The sequence below is a fragment of the Liolophura sinensis genome, chromosome 6 (assembly GCF_032854445.1).
Source record: "Liolophura sinensis isolate JHLJ2023 chromosome 6, CUHK_Ljap_v2, whole genome shotgun sequence".
Taxonomy (NCBI): domain Eukaryota; kingdom Metazoa; phylum Mollusca; class Polyplacophora; order Chitonida; family Chitonidae; genus Liolophura; species Liolophura sinensis.
Window position 1 is genome coordinate 45,600,616 of NC_088300.1, and position 5,588 is coordinate 45,606,203.

The window sequence follows — 5,588 nt, forward strand, 5'->3', positions numbered from 1 at the left end:
CCCCAGAAACGTATACGCATTTTGTCTATAATTATATTTTAGCATATGTAGCTGTTTTTATTTTCCTTAACTATTACAGTATTGGCATGAATGTGCATGCTCACAATGGCCGCAGGCCGCGTACAGTCCCATACAGAGTCTGGGCTGCAAAAAAGTCAGCACCAGATAACGTCAGTGTCAATGAAAATCCTAGCTGGGATTAAATACGCTTTAATCGCTGTGGTTTGTCAGGAAAAGACGACTTACTTCTATGTTTTTGTTGTGTTTTGTGATTTGATTTGTGTTTAACGCTATTCAGATATATTCATCCTCAAGAGCTTTTCGCTTATGTATATGTTGCTTGACAGTTTAATGGGACAAAAAAGGAAGTGCCGTATACAAATCATCATACAAACTATAACCATTTTTCATTCCAAAATAGGCTTTAGAGATGTACCTACTGCCTCCGTTGAGATTACATCTCTGATAGACTTGGGCGCCATACATTTTACAACAGCGAGGCTCGTGGATTACGTCACCTGATCTGAGATGACTACTTTCACCTTACAACTGAAACCGATGGCGAACACACCGAGCTGTTGAGCAGTCGGCTGTTTACAGGCTTCGTGGGTATAATTATCATCTCCGTCCGTGCTCAAGCTGAACCGTGGCAATTTAAATATATTTACACACTTTCCACTTGATTATGCATAACAGAATTCACAGGGAATACTACAATACTTATCGTGAGTTCTCAGTGTTCTCGACGCTGGATGACCCAAGGCATAAGCTGATATTCAAGACATTTACCATACCCAGTCGATTAAACTGTAATGACATCTCTTTTCTTATGTGCCGCACGAAGAGCGATGACCTGCTTTGTCTCTAACTCTACAGAAAGGCCACCGTTGGCCATTCAGATGCAGGTAGTTGCTTGATTTGATACCATTTATACTGATTTATACTCAAGGAATCTAAAAATACTTATTAAATATCTGATATTCCTCTATCGACAATTATCAATTTGGGGGGAAAATACAGGAGCCTTCTCTCGGTACCGTACGATCACGTAGAAAGCTGCGTGATCTCGAATGACCATTTCTCAGAAGCAGTTTAGTTTCGGTTTTGAGAGATAGGCCTACTGACTCATACATCAGAATTAGGTCGCGTCGCTGTGTGACGCTATACACTCAGGCCCTACATATATCTTCTACTCTTCTGCTCGGTGTTATACGGTACTGCAATATCCAGCATATCGTCCTCAAGTAGGTAATTGGATTTGAGACCATAGACGGTTACCTGGTAGGTATACACTTTTATATGGTTTTAAGCAATTTTACGAAAAATACTGGAACTTTGTTGACTAAACAGTGTATGTATATATGTGGTGTGTAGACTTATTTTTGACATACATGTAGACCTATGCATATGCATAATATAGTCGGAACAAAACTATACTGTCACCATTTCACGTTGTGCAGAGTTTCCTTCGGAACCGGCTTTAACTCGATGTGATCAGGAAGCTAGTCACACTGGTCACAAATGGACAGCTGTCCTCAAAGACCTAGGGGGCCTCCGTGGCTCAGTCGGTTAGCGCGCTAGCGCAGCGTAATGAACCAGGAGCCTCTCACCAATGCGGTCGCTGTGAGTTCAAGTCCAGCTCATGCTGGCTTCCTCTCCGGCCGTAAGTGGGACGGTCTGGCAACAACCTGCGGATGGTCGTGGGTTTCCCCCGGGCTCTGCCCGGTTTCCACCCACCATAATGCTGGCCACCGTCGTATAAGTGAAATATTCTTGAGTACGGTGTAAAACACCAATCAAAAAAAAAAAAATCACAGACCTAGCTTCCTGAACTATTTTAATCTGCCAGTACGTCAAGCAGTGGAGCAGCGGCTCACGTGAATCACTTTCTGACAGTCAGTAGGGGAGAGTGGGGCAAAACGGACCACTTAACTTCAGAACCGTTGATATAAGAAAATCGAACGTTGTATACCCTTTAATAGGCTGGATATCAAAAATACGACCAGGTAATTGAAGATAAGTTACTAATGCTTATCAAAGAGCAGAAAATAGTAGGAAAAATTGAAATAGTTTGAGATTTTTAAACTGACAGTTTTGCTCCATAGGGTGGGGTAAAACGGACCAACTGTGTCGTTTTACCCCATCAGCAATATATGACGCATAGAGCAGTACACCAGTCACTAACTGTGCAAATCTGTCATCTGGAATTAATACTTATATTTGTGTTCGCGTAAGTATACATTGGTTGATTGATTGATTGGTGTTTTACGCCGTACTTGGCGGTGGATCAGTAGTTGTGGGTCACCCCGGGTGAAGGAAAACCCAGGTAAAACACCAACCACTGGTAAGTCACTGAAACTTCCCCACATGAATATCAGTGGTGGAGGGCAAGACTCCTCCAACGAGAGCAGCTTGTTTTTACCGTCAATTTACCGTTTTTACTGTACTAATAGCGCGTTGTCGTTCACCTCGCCACAAAGGCCCCGAGAAAATCACCAATTCACCTGCCTGAGGTGGAATCTGAAATTCTGAGCGTATCAGTGGCGGGGCGCAAACCCGTGAACCCTCGCTCCTGAGTCCACGACCTTAACCATTGCGCTACTGTCCGCTAGCTCATAAGTGTACATCAGTACTTGCAAACGAATAAAACGGAAATGACATAAAAACGACAAGAAAAATTGATTTTATTCACATTTCATTAAACAGACTTGTGTTGGGGCGATATACATGCATATTATCTGATGGTAATGACTAGTTGCATAGGTCACAAACAAATTCATTCTGGCTGTCATCGATCCCAGCACAAGCCGTGTGCGCCCATTGTAGACAGGTCATGCACTGAATCATCAGCACAGTAAATACACGCGGTGTCGTTGTCTAAGTCAGCCTCAGTGGCACTCTTTTTCTTTTAGATAGAGTAGATTTGTTGCTCTGGTTCTGCTTTCCTTTAGGTAGCGTTGGAGTTTCGGCTCTCAGCTGTAACTGCCTTATGTGAACTGCTCGTTAAAATGAAGTTTTTCCGCGACAAGTGTTCCTCCTGTTTGGTCTGTCTGAGGCTTTGGGGAGAGGCGAGATATCAAAGGGTGACATATAGCCTGCAGACTGAGTTGATGGTGCCGAAGGATTCAGTTGACCGGTTTACTGGTTTGAGGTTGCAGGGCGAGGTTCTATGGCCTGGATGGCTTGTACTGTCTCCGATGCCGAAGGACTCAGTTGACCGACTTGTTGATTTATTTATTTATTTATTTATTTGGTGTTTTACGCCGCACTCAAGAATGTTTCAGTTGTACGACGGCGGCCGGCATCATGGTGGGAAGAAACCGGGCAGAGCCCGGGGGAAACCCACGACCATCCGCAGGTTGCTGAAAGACCTTCCCACTTTCTGTGTTTTCTGTGTTTCCCGATTTCTTTCCTGAAAGGATTTGGAATGTCTGACCACTATCTGATAAGCTAAGCTTCTCACACTGGCAGTAGTAAGCCCAAACATCCTCTCTTCCATACATGCGATGTACTCCATCAGCTCTTTTTCCAGCTGTGGGGGAAATGTGGCCTGTTGAAATGAAGAGATAATAACAAAAATTCAATTTATTTATTTATTTATCTATTTACTTATTTATTCATCTATCTATTTATCACTTTTTACATGTTAAAAGAAATAAAATGATACTTCAAAAATTTAAAAACCCGATGAAATTCTACTTAGATGCCATTTTCCGTTTAAATAAACCCTGTTATATGGCATCTTACAAAGCATTTAGTGATAACACAATGTTGCTATAACCAATGAGATTAAGAGTCAGAGAATGTTTATATACAGGACAAATTATTGTTCCTGATTAAAGCAAAAAAGAATAACGTTTTTAATTGTATTTGTTACAAAGAAAAACAGACCTATTTACCTTCTATCTTCCAATCACTTTTGAAGATCCAGTAGCATACTGATTCTGATTCTTTGACCGTCTGATTAGCGTTGTTTTGGGAACTCCCACTCTCCCCTAAACGTGGTCAACCAACGGCCATACTTGGAGCCGGGTGCGGGTTGCGGGGCGCGGGGCTGGGGTGCTTCAGTGGCTTTAATTTTTTGCTATTTTTCTTGGGCGGCCCTTTACATGAATTGCCGGACCCTCGCCCAATTTCATACTTACGAACTTAGGCCCGATCTGCACTACATGGGGAAATGACATTCGTTCGCTGTATGTAAAAACGTTTTCCAGTATTGTATACTCTAGTATTGTGAAAAAGATACCTGAAAGAAAAGGACGAAAAACCGCTCCGGGTGTCTATGAGCAAAATATATAGACGATTTGAAGATGCATATCACAGTTTAACATAGCCTACACCATATTTAGGGTTTCAAGTGTTTGGCTTGAAACTGTAGTGAAATCTTTAGGTTTATTAGGAGTATAAGTTGGTCGTATTTATTTCATAAAAAGTATAATTTTATCGCAAACTGCTATCAAAGTGAGAAAAAACGCAACTTCCCGCATATTTTCGGGTCTCAAAATTGGGAAGTTTGTATCTCCTTAGCAAATAATTCTACGTATATTGGGATTGTATAATTCGATCTTTCGCTGCACCCATACAAAACTGATTTAACCAGAAATGAGATGATTGACGTCTTTCGAGGCTCCATCACCCGACAAATCCTTTATTTTTTGCAGAACCTACAGTAGCATGGCGGGTTACCATTTCAACCTTGTTCGGAGCGCGGGCCATCCACCGAACCGAGCTGTCCAGCTTGGAACACAAACCGACGGAGCGGGCCAACTATGGAGTGCTGTGGCTCACACCCAATGGGGAGATATACCTGGCAAGGCCAGAGGGAACACTTGCTGGTACTCCTACAATGGAAAGGAGCATTACACCAACGTATTCTCCTGGATTGTTCCTCGGCATCCGGCCCCAATGACCCTGGTGATGAACAACGGAACTGGACCCCCGTACAACGCTCTGCAAGTTGGCAACCAGACGGACGGGGCAGGGTCATTGTGGGCGGCCATTGCTATCTCAGACCAGTGGGGAACCATTCCGGGCAAGGCTAAAGGAAATACATGCTGGTTTCCGTACAACGGTAAAGAGAACGAAACTTCCAGATTTTATTGGGTTTGCCACCAGTAAAAATGAATTCACAAATTTTATGCCCCATTTCAAGTTATTCTGCGGAGGGATTTCTGTAAACAGGACTCCATTCTCACTATGCTCCCAGTTCCATGAATAATACGGCTTACACCTGTTAAAAGTTAAACGGACTGTGAATTTGTCACTCAGCGCATTTGAATGCGACGATATCTTTGCAGAATTTTGAATCTCATTTGTACACTCCTATCACGTGTATTTGAGAAAAATTGTATTCCTTCCTTTTAAATAAACCTAGTTCATATGTGATGGTTTTACAAGCGTTTACTTGTTTATTTTTACCACACATTCAAAAAGATTTTGCTTTTAAATTATAATCACGCCTTACGGGCATTAAGGACACCTTTGCTGTATGTGTCATTATGCTGGTTACGTAGAGTCTTAACAGATACGTGCAGTGCAGCGATGAAACATATACTCATATTTCAGTCTATATTTCTATGTCTATATAT

At 42.3% G+C, this 5,588-nt stretch overlaps 1 long non-coding RNA gene across 1 annotated transcript; it reads left to right on the forward strand.

Annotated features, from left to right (window-relative positions):
• Positions 1–1,071: 1,071 nt before the first annotated feature.
• LOC135468871 (uncharacterized) lies at positions 1,072–5,382 on the forward strand. The gene is made up of 2 exons (XR_010444264.1): positions 1,072–1,281; positions 4,662–5,382. It is a non-coding gene; the product is annotated as an uncharacterized LOC135468871 (long non-coding RNA).
• Positions 5,383–5,588: the final 206 nt, after the last annotated feature.